The 10,568-nt window shown below is 53.3% G+C and overlaps 1 pseudogene; it reads left to right on the top strand.

Annotated features, from left to right (window-relative positions):
- The first annotated feature begins 8,244 nt into the window (after nucleotides 1-8,244).
- On the top strand, nucleotides 8,245-9,273 carry LOC141735397 (olfactory receptor 14C36-like; annotated as a pseudogene).
- The last annotated feature ends 1,295 nt before the right edge of the window (nucleotides 9,274-10,568 follow it).

Below are 10,568 nucleotides of genomic sequence, written 5' to 3'. Positions count from 1 at the left end.
GTCTCATTTTTTTACTGAACTATGCATTCCTTTGTTTCCATTTGTTGGCAAGTGACAAACACCCTTCTGTGTCCGTGTGCTGCTCGTTCTCCAAGTAACCCAGGTGGGAACCGGTGCCAATGGGCTGAACCGCGCAGCTTCAGTGGAGGAAGCTCAGATTTAGAACAGGGCTGCTGTAAGTCCCAGGGGGCTGATGAGAGAAATGCTGGGTTGGGGGCAGGATGAAGACTGGCCATAGGTTGTGGAACACAAAGGGTCTTGATTTTCATATCTGTTCAGGCTGCATTAGCAGACGCTCAGGATCAGTATCATGTAGAGACTGCTGATTTCCATTCATGTATAAGCAGAAAAATAAAGTAGGAAAAAGAAAAAAGAAACCCTTTCTTCTTGTTGTTTAGTAATCATATTATTTCACTTTGATTACATTCCTGAAACTTCTCTAATTAAGCACATGAGAATTGAAGACTTTAAGGAAAACTATGCCCAGAGACTTGACTTGTTAGGGCGTTTTGCATGTTAATGAGCCCTCTGGTGCCAAGTGCCTGAACTGCAGATCCTGAAAGACTGAACAAGCCTCAAGACAAGTAAAAGTCAGCAGCAAACCTCCAAGAGTTTCCCAGAGTCCTTGGAGGCTGGTGAAGCAGGAAGTCAGAGGTGCTGCTTCGAGGTGGAAAATCAAACGTGGCATGTGGTTGTGAAAGCCCTCGATGTGTGTCACCAAGCAGGACAGCCAAGCCCTGACCCCATCTGCTGGGAAAGGGGATCCGTCAACTCACGGGATGCTCACACCTCAAGCCCTGCTCCCCCGGACACTGCTTCAAGGCTTCTAACAGAGATGCAGACTGCTGCATTGGACATATGTATGTTTATATTTTTTTTAATAGGTACTGATACTCCTTGGGAAATCAAACAAACTCCTGAAGGAGTATTGAAGGATTCTTGATATGGTCAGGGCTGTATAAGGGCACATGTAAAGCATCCCTGCACCTGATGCGAATTAATTTGGTGGCCATGGAAGCTCTGATGCACACACAAGATGCCGGTGTGACCAGGAAGGGGAAGACTGGATCTAAACAGCACGTTTCCAAAGCTGAGAGCATGAGCGTCATGGTGTCACTGCAGGAGAGCTCCAGCCTTGGGGCAAAATCACAAAAGTGGTCTAGTACATCAGGGCCAGCAAATGTGTCTGGGACAAGAAGGAAATGATTACTGCAGATGACAGAAATCCCCCCAGCCAAGGTGCAGCTGTCTTCTAGCGACAACCCTTCCAGTTCAGGAGTCTTGCAGAGAGCAGGGGGTGGCACAGAGCCAAGTACTGGTCATAGCATGTGGCCACCAGCAGGAGCCACTCTGTACCTGCCAAAGGTGCAGGAAATAGCCCTAAGAGCGCTGTGAGCAGAGATGGTGCTGTGCCCAGTGGGAGGACAGTCAGGGTGGCGGAGCTGTAGCAGGTTTCCAGGTTTTCCACCAGCAGCCCCATGCTGAGGCTGTTCCCAAGTGCAATTATGGGGCAGGTCATGGGAGGGAGGAGGAAGAGATTTTTCTGAAGGTTGGGGACGTTCCCCATTCCCATTAGGGGAAACGCCATTGATGATGACAAATTGTCCTGATCCCCTTTTTCCATGGAAAATTTTAGGTCTTCCTGTCCCCTCTCTCCTTGTGGGTACGCCTTCGAGTGACAACATTTGTTTCTCTGTTAGGTGCCTAAGGACATTGGGAAGGAAGTTCAGAGAGGTGAAACACGGAGGTGTCTGTGCTTCTGAGTGCATCATAGTCCCTAGACGTGCTCTGTTCTGTGTGAAGGGTGAGAAAAGCCATCTTCTGGAGGGCAGCGACACTCCTGCTTGCAGAACCCTTTCGGACTGCGCGGGCGAAATGCTCTGTGGACGTGCTGCTTTCAGACTGTGTGAAACAAGGGATGGGCCATAAGGACAGGGGAGGGTGAGGCAGCACACAGAGGCACTTGCGATGAACCGGAAAAGGCAGGTGAGAGAATTCTCATTGGGCCGGTGGGGTTGTTCCTGAAGTCACACGCAGAATTGTCAGGGCTCTGACAGGGGTGTTCAAAGCCGCGAGCCCTTCCCTTCCACGTGCAGAGGCGTAGGGACTCTCTGGCCTCCTGCTGCCACTCCCAGATGCTGGGAGGCACCTCAGCCCTGTGGTGTGGTGCCCATCTGAGATGCCTCATGGCATGAGGTATGGACATAGGGACCCTGGTTCACGGAAGCACATCCCAGTGCGGCATCCAGGTGGTTTCCCAGAGGACGTTCCTCTCAAAGTCAAGTTACCCGAAGACAGAGTGTGTCCCACAGGCCTTCGTGGACGCTCTGGGAATAGCTGGTGGCACTTGTGCTCAACTCGGGTTCCTCTCCCCACATGCACATGATGTGCATGCTTGAGTCTCCTCCATGCAATGCACTCAAGGACTTCTGACCTAATCAGGTGGCACTTTCTCGGCTCGCTGTGGCTCCATCAAAGATGTCCCTGAGGCTCCAGGGGAACCTGCTGTGAAACAAGCTGAAGTCATGACTGATGTTTCCTCCCTCAGCTGTTGGGGGGGACATTCCTTTCCGGCAGTATCATTTCCCCTATCAGAGGCAGAGTTAGGTCCCAGAACGACCTCTTCTTTTCCACCTATGAGACAGGACACCCAGACAATGAAAGGGAGGAATCTCCTGTACCCCTGCAAACCACAGTGCACATTCGAAGTGCCAGAGGTGGCCCGAGACATGTGCAGGTATCTCTAAACTTTGATGGAGCAGTTCAGAGGGACAGGGCAGCGTCTGGGGCCATCATTTTGGAGGCTCTTGGGGCATTGCTTTGGGCAGCTGAAGTGACAGCAGATGGCCACCTTTAGGACAATGAAGCCTGTTCCTGCTCACTATGTACAGGGCAGCCTATAGAGCTATTCCTCTGAGCAAATGGAGTCATTGCCATCTGAAGAGCTACGTCTCTCTCTCTTCTCCACCAGCTGTCTTTACCAGATCTCCATTGGCAGTTAGGGCTGGGTTCTCACTGGCACCCCTACAATGCCCAACCTAATTCAGGGCAGCTGCCCAATTTCAAGGTTAACTCCATCCTGTGGAGCTGCCTGAGGTGCCAGGGCTCTCCAGCACAACTGCGTGCAGCCGGCAGGGACAGCACAGGACTTGCGCGAACATCATCCCCATTCAGAGCAGCCGTGTAAGAGACCCCAAGAGACCTTCTGAGGCGTTCAGTGCTTTCCTTCAAGCAACTGCAGTGAGGCAAGTGCTGTCCCATCTCAATCCAGTAGATGCAGGGAGTGCTTCTCCCACGTCCCTCAGTCATCCCTTTGATGATGCAGTCAAGGAACAGAGCAATGATTTGCACAGTGTTCCTGGATCTCAGGATACCCATAGCCAAGGACACTTGCAAAAGCCCCTTGTCCTGCCTGGAGATCAGCTTCACCTGCACCACAGGCCCTCTGGGGCTGCAGAGACCCCGCAGACAGCAAAGCCCTCTCCTGCTGGGGCTGCAGAGTCCAGCCCTGCTTCTCTCTCGTCCTGAGGAGAGCAGGGATTGATCTCCTCCTTTCCCCTTTACATTGCCATCTGCCATCCCCCCCAGCATGCTCTGACGCAAACCTTTTGCCTGCACGGTACTTGGGCACTTGGTAACAGCTGGCTTTGTTGCACGCCTGAGCTTGGCCCTGGTGCCACGACTGAGGTCCAGCACATCTCTGCTCTGACACAAAGAACCTATAATGAAGGAGAGGAAGGGGACCAACTCTTATTTAACCAACCTGAGGAAGTCTTGGGCTCACCAAGGACTTAACGTCTTACCGGGGACATCAATGACCCTGTGTATTGCGTTGGCATGGCTAGGTTTTGGTAGGGGTGAGGGGGCTGCAGAGGTGGCTTAGGAGAAAAGGGATCAAGAGGTGACTCCCTGTGAGAGAGAGCCACTTTCAGCTGGCTCCAAAAGGGACATGCCACTGCCCAAAGCTGAGCCAGTAAGCAATTCTCGTGGCACCTCTGTGATAGCATATTGAAGCAAGGCTAAACAGCAGCGTGCAGTCACCGTAAGAGAGAGGAGTGAGACACATGGAGAGAAACAGCCCTGCAGACAGCAAGGCGAGTGGAGAAGGAGGGGGAGCGGGAGTGAAGCTGGGTGGGCACCTGGCAGCCAGAAGTCAGCCCAGCACCCCCTGACATTCCCAGGAGAGCACAGTGCAAATGCTCCTTGAGGTGTCTGGAGGCTCTTTGCCTCAGCTTTTTAGCACAGCTGCCAGATGGGCCAAGCAAGGCGATGCTCACCTGGATCAGAAAACCTGTGTCATCCTTGTCAGCCTTGGCTCTAGTAGCAAAGAAAGAGTGGAGTCTCAGCTCCCGAGGGAGTGAGGACGAAGAGCAGAGTGCAGATTCCAGGTCTCAGGGTGGCAGACATTGGCCTCTTCTGGGAACTTTCCGTTCAGGCTGGAAGTGACCTTGCAAGATTTCTATAGACCAACATTCTACGCAAAGCAGGGTCACAGCAGAAAGTGCCTGCAGCGTTTGGGTGCTGCCAGTTGTTAGGGAGTTCCTGCAAACTCCAGATGCTTTCAATGATGATGGAGAGTGGCTTTACTGTGGCATCGTCCTGCCCTCTCAGCTCCCTCGGATGCCACCCCTCCAGTCCCATAGACTGGTAAGGATTGTGTTTGCTCAAGTAACTCCTGACTCTATCCAAATTCACCACGGTTTTTTTTCCCTCCAGAGTCCTGCCTCAAGGCACAAAGGCCTGGGAGAGCTTGCTGGAGGAGACCAAGGCAAGAAGGACACAGGGAATCTCAGATTCATCTACACCTGCTGTTACTAAATTCCAGCAGTGGCCACTCATTCTCTTTGTTTCTTCTTTAACTGTTCCTGAAGCCGCGGCCTCCCCTCGAACCCTTGCCTTGCAAGGCTCTACACTTGGGAAGCTCTAGCTTACCTAAAGCCATCCCCATTTCTCCTCTAGAGACCCAGCATCTGTAGTCTGGCTTCAGTCTTTTCTCACTCCCCTTGGCAGCTGAGACCCCACTATTTCATGGTCGCTACAGCCCAGGCTGACATTTTCACACCCCTGATCAGAATTCCCTCTGAATTGACTGGACTCAGCAACACCTTTGTTGGCCTACCTTGCGCCTGTGCAAAGATGTTGTCCCAAGAGACCCAGAAACCTGCTGGACAGTATGCATGCTGCTGTGTTCCCCTTCCAGTGGTGTCAGGGCCATTAATGTCTCCAATAAGACCTGGGGTCATTATTCTGGAGACTTCCTTGTGTTGCTTAAATAGGCAAATGAGTGGAGATCCCAGTGTGATGTGCTTCCTGTTCCTGAACTGCTCTGCATCGACTGGATGGAGGTGGGTCAGACCCTGCCTCATTGCCCTCGTGGGATTCAGTTGCCGGCCAACAGAAACTGAATCTATGAGACATGGCATCTGGAGTGTGTGTCTCGCACCCACTCTGAAGGCGATGCCTTTCCCGTAGGTCCTGTGCAGTCCCTGCCGGCCACCTGCAGTTGTGCTGGAGAGCCCTGGCACCTCCTGTGGCACAACAGGCCTGTCCATGGCCATTGAGTAGCTGCCCTGAATTAGGTTAGGTGATGTGGGGATGTCCATGAGACATCTGCCGTTACAGTCAGTGGGGATCTAGTATACACGGCTGATGGAGAAGATGGATGAGGTCAATGGCAATGAGTACATCTGGTCCCCTGACTACCTCAGAAGGCTGCCCTGGGTTGAAAGAGTAGGGAAAAGTTCAGTTGTCCGAAATGTGGGCACGTGCTGGTGGCCAAAGGAATTCCTCATGAATCTCAAAGATGGTGGCAGCAGATACTGCCCTGTCTCTATGAACTGCTCCGTTAGATCTTGCAGTTACCGGCACGTATCTTGGACCACGTCTGAGACCTGAAATGTCAGTAGGTGTTTGAGTCTGAAGAGCTCACTGCTGGCCTCCATCTCCAGGAATGACGCTGGGAGCTGAGACCAGCAGCTCCCATGCAGCAGGTGCCTATTTTGTGCCCACCTGAAGAGAGGCAAGAGGAATCCCCCCTCCTGTGGGATTGTGGCAGCCCTAAGTGAGAGCTGAGTCCACTTCACAGCCAGGACTACAAACCAAGGAGGAGATGCCTCAGTTGACGAAGCCGACTGCCTTCGCTCAGCGGGGGCAAAGGAGATCTGGCACTGTCCAGGTTTCCTGTCTCATACCAGAAGGAACAAGACCTTTCTCGTGCGCAGCTCTCTCTGATAGGAGAAATTACCCGGCTGGAAAGAAGCGTCTCTCCAGAGGTGCAAGAGAGACCACACAGTATTACTTCAGTCTCTTTCCCAGCAGGTTCCCCTGGAGGCACAGGGACACCTCCAGGGAGCCCCGAGGAGGCAGAGAAAGTGACGTCTCGGGCTGGTCCTCTGCGTCTGAGCTGGGCTGGGCTCCTGGGATGGAGGGAGCTCGTGGCAAGCGGGCAGCACTGCAGAGAGACGGCTCTGCCCAGGAGCAGCTCCTCTGCAAAGGGCAGCAGGGCTGAGGGCACTGCCTGCAGGTAACGAGGGGAGACGTGTGAGGCCAGCGGAGCTTAAAGGCAGCCTGGGGTGGGAGAGTGCTGAGAGCTCACTGGGAGAAATCCTCACAGCCTTTGCACAGTCTCTGGCTGCAGGGCATTGAATCTGCAGCTGCTGGAGGGATCTCCAGAAGCTGGAACAACCCCCAGCCTACGGGATCTGCAAGTACCACTCTCACAGTTTCTCTAGTTTCGAGGAGAAGGACAACGTGTGGAGCAGGGCTTCCCTGCTGCACCGTCAGAGGGACAGGGCATGCTGTGTCTCTGCTGCAGTATAATGCAGAGAGGCTCCCTGGAGCAGTCTCCTAAAGCTGGCATAGCCCATGGCTAATGTGATCTGTCAGGAAGGCTCTCAAGGCTCCGTCGGTGTTGAGAAGGATGTGCTCGAGAGCAGGGCACCCCTACCACATCACCAAAGGCACAGGGCATGTCGGCTGCCTTCTCCCAGGGACGGCTGCCGGGCTGTGAAGGTGGGTGTGCGTGCAGGGGTGCTCAGGGCTGTCCTTCAGAGCAGGGTCCCCGTGTCCCAGGGAACTGTGTGCTGGGCCAGGGACTCTGCTGCCTGCCAGGGTCAGCTCTCAGCCTGCCCGGGGAGCTCCCCACGGCGCTGCGGGGAGAAGCTGTGGGTGGAAGGAGTGACCCCAGTCGTGTCATGGCAGGGTCCTTCTGCAGTCGTGAGGGTGCTGCATGGGTCGTGTTTCCTCCCAGCTCCAGATCACCCCCAGGACATTTGCAGAGGGTCCTTTTGGAGAAGTACAGGGAGACGGCATTTACCTGAAAGAAAGAGGGTCCCTGCTTGGAGTTTTCCACTCCTCCTTTGCTGGGTGGGTTGTGAGAGAGAGGATTTTACTTCTCCGTCCTGGAGAAGGCAATGATACCCTGGTTCTAGCAGGAACTTTTCTAAGCTGCTTGTTAGCGCTTGCAGGCACTTGCCCTGAGGGCAGAGCTGAGCACACAGCAGGTGTGGTGGGTTCTCTGAGCACTGAAAGGGAGGAGACCTGGGGACAATGACACAGCCCCAGGCAGAGACAGCTTCGGGTGGCAGAGACATGGGCAGAGAGTGAAAGGGAGCTACTGCAGGAAAGGTCATGGGAGAGGGGATTCCAGGCCCTCCCTGCCATCCCCTGCAGTGCAGGTGCCTTCCCTGGAGACATTCCGTGGTCTCCTCTCCCCACACAGTAGAGTCCTCCACCCCTGACTATCCTGGGTATTAAGTCCTGAGTGTCCTTCCCAGCAGCCCAACCACCAAAGAGGAGAAATCCTTGAGTGTCTGACTGTGTCTCCCTGTCCTGACTCTCTTGGCAGGAGAACTGTACTGACTCTCTTGGCAGGACCCACAAGGTTTCACTTGCAGCACAGCAGAAATGCCAGGGATTTCTGCCTTAAAAACACTCCTCAGGTGTGGTGGGGAAACTACAACAGAACAACCCCAACAACAAGGTGCCCTGAGCTCTGCCCTGCAGTCGGGTGACAATGCTGAAAAGCCCTTTGATGCCAGGAGTGGATTTAATCTGAGATCACCCCGTGTTCCTTTTTACCCATGGCTGTAGGGCAGGACTGAATCCTGCAGAGATCTCAGCTCTCTGGTGGACTGTCAGCCAGCACCAACCAGAGTGTACAAAAAGGACCTGCAAAAGGTCTTCCTGAAAGGAGACAGACAATTTGGTGGGTTTCTAAGACCAATTGAATACTTTAGTTTGAGAGAAATCTTCCCCAACTTCTCACTGCTTTTCTTTCCATTAACAGGTCTCCAAGCCCTGGGGAAGAAAATGTCGAATGGCAGCTCCATCACCCAGTTCCTCCTCCTGGCATTTGCAGACACGCGGGAGCTGCAGCTCTTGCACTTCTGGACCTTCCTGGGCATCTACCTGGCTGCCCTCCTGGCCAACGGCCTCATCATCACCACCATCGCCTGTGACCACCGCCTCCACACCCCCATGTACTTCTTCCTCCTCAACCTCTCCCTCCTTGACCTGGGCTCCATCTCCACCACTCTTCCCAAAGCCATGGCCAATTCCCTCTGGGACACCAGGGCCATCACCTATGCAGGATGTGCTGCTCAGCTCTTGTTCTTCGTCTTCTTTCTCACAGCAGAGTTCTGTCTTCTCACCATTATGGCCTATGACCGCTACGTTGCCATCTGCAAACCCCTGCACTACGGGACCCTCCTGGGCAGCAGAGCTTGTGTCCACATGGCAGCAGCTGCCTGGGGCTTTGTTTTCCTCTACGCTGTGCTGCATGCGGCCAATACATTTTCCCTGCCCCTCTGCCAGGGCAATGCCCTGGACCAGTTCTTCTGTGAAATCCCCCAGATCCTCAAGCTCTCCTGCTCAGGCTCAGACTCCCTCAGGTAAGTTGGACTTGTTGTGGTTAGTGCCTGTTTAGCATGTGGTTGTTTTGTGTTCATCGTGCTGTCCTATGTGCAGATCTTCAGGGCCGTGCTGAGGATCCCCTCTGAGCAGGGACGGCACAAAGCCTTTTCCACGTGCCTCCCTCACCTGGCCGTGGTCTCCCTGTTTGTCAGCACTGCCGTGTTTGCCTACCTGAAGCCCCCCTCCATCTCTTCCCATGTTCTAGACCTGGTGATGGCTGTGCTGTACTCAGTGGTGCCTCCAGCACTGAACCCCCTCATCTACAGCATGAGGAACCAGGAGCTCAAGGAGGCCATTAGGTATCTGATTTCATGGATTTTTTTCAAGAGGGAGAAATGTTCCACCTCTCTCCACAAATGACTCCCGCACTATTTGATTCCATCTGCTTTTTTGTGTGTTTTGTTATTGGCTTTGTGTTTTTAATGATTATATTTCTCATCATTGCTGTTGATATTGTCATTTATGGTTTTTATGCTCCTACACAAAGGTTTCACTTGTGTCACTACACCTGAGACATTTACGTCTTAGTTTCACCTGGTTCCCTTCTAAAAATGTATTTCACAGTGGCTCAGAGCTGGCCGCTTTCACAGAGTCTCTGTTAACAAAGCAAGATCTCCCTGGTGCAGTGCTTTAATGCTGGGGTCTTTCTCCAAACATGCCTGAGGAAATTCACCCCTGAAGTTCTTCTTCCTCCATGTGTCCAGGAATAAAAAGCTGACTGTCCGTTTGTAACATTTTAGAGATATTGGACTGGATTTAGGAGTCACCAGTCGGTGCCTGGTGACAGGTAAGATCGTGGGTTTAACTGAGGGACGTACCCCAGCCCTTCACACAGATGACATAAAGGCCACCCATCCTGTGGGAGGGGAATCTGGAGCTGTCTGGAGAGGCTGGTGTTTCTCCAGGGACAGCATGTTCCTGGGGTTGTGCTGGGATGGCAGAGGTCAGAAGGATGGGGTGTGGGGCCTCAAGCAGAGGCCATGTGCAGACCTCCTCTGGGCACTCTCCCGTTCCTCCCCACCTGTCTACAGCAGGAATTCCCACAGAGGGACAGACACGTCCAGGTGTGGCCACACCACGGCTCACTGAAAGGGCATGAAAAGTCAAGCTGTCTGGGTAGCCCTCTCCTCCTAATCCATCCCTGTGTGCAGCTGGCCTTGTTCATGGTCAGCATGCGCCACTGCCTCATGTGGTGTCCCTCATAATGCGTGGGCCCGTCTCCTCAGGGTCACTGCTCATCCTGTCACGTCCCACCTGGCACTGTAATACGGTGTTTTTCTTCCCCCTGATGCAGGACTGGCCACTTCTCTTTGTAAAACTTAAGCAGTTTCTTCTGGCTGACTCCCAGAATTTCCCAAGGTCCCCCTGGACTGAAGATCCATTTTGTTCGTTCTTCATGTTTGCGTGCAGGCAGCTCACCATGGTTGTGGTGATGCATCAGCACAAGATAACAGCACGAGGAGTTGCAGGGCACTACAGGGAATTAAAGACATTCCTAATTTTGTACTGTCCAACAGAGGAATTGTCACGACAGCTATGTTAGAAACATCTTTGTGCCCCGTAGAGAGGGCACAAAGCAAGCAAATGTAGGGCCTGTGGGGAAAGAGAAGCTGGGCTGTTTGTAGAGGAATCTACGACAATGGTTAAAGAAAAGA

This window comes from Larus michahellis, chromosome 32, assembly GCF_964199755.1.
Source record: "Larus michahellis chromosome 32, bLarMic1.1, whole genome shotgun sequence".
Classification (NCBI taxonomy): domain Eukaryota; kingdom Metazoa; phylum Chordata; class Aves; order Charadriiformes; family Laridae; genus Larus; species Larus michahellis.
Note: the sequence above shows the minus strand (reverse complement) of the source record. Positions and strands in the feature narration are given on the sequence as shown.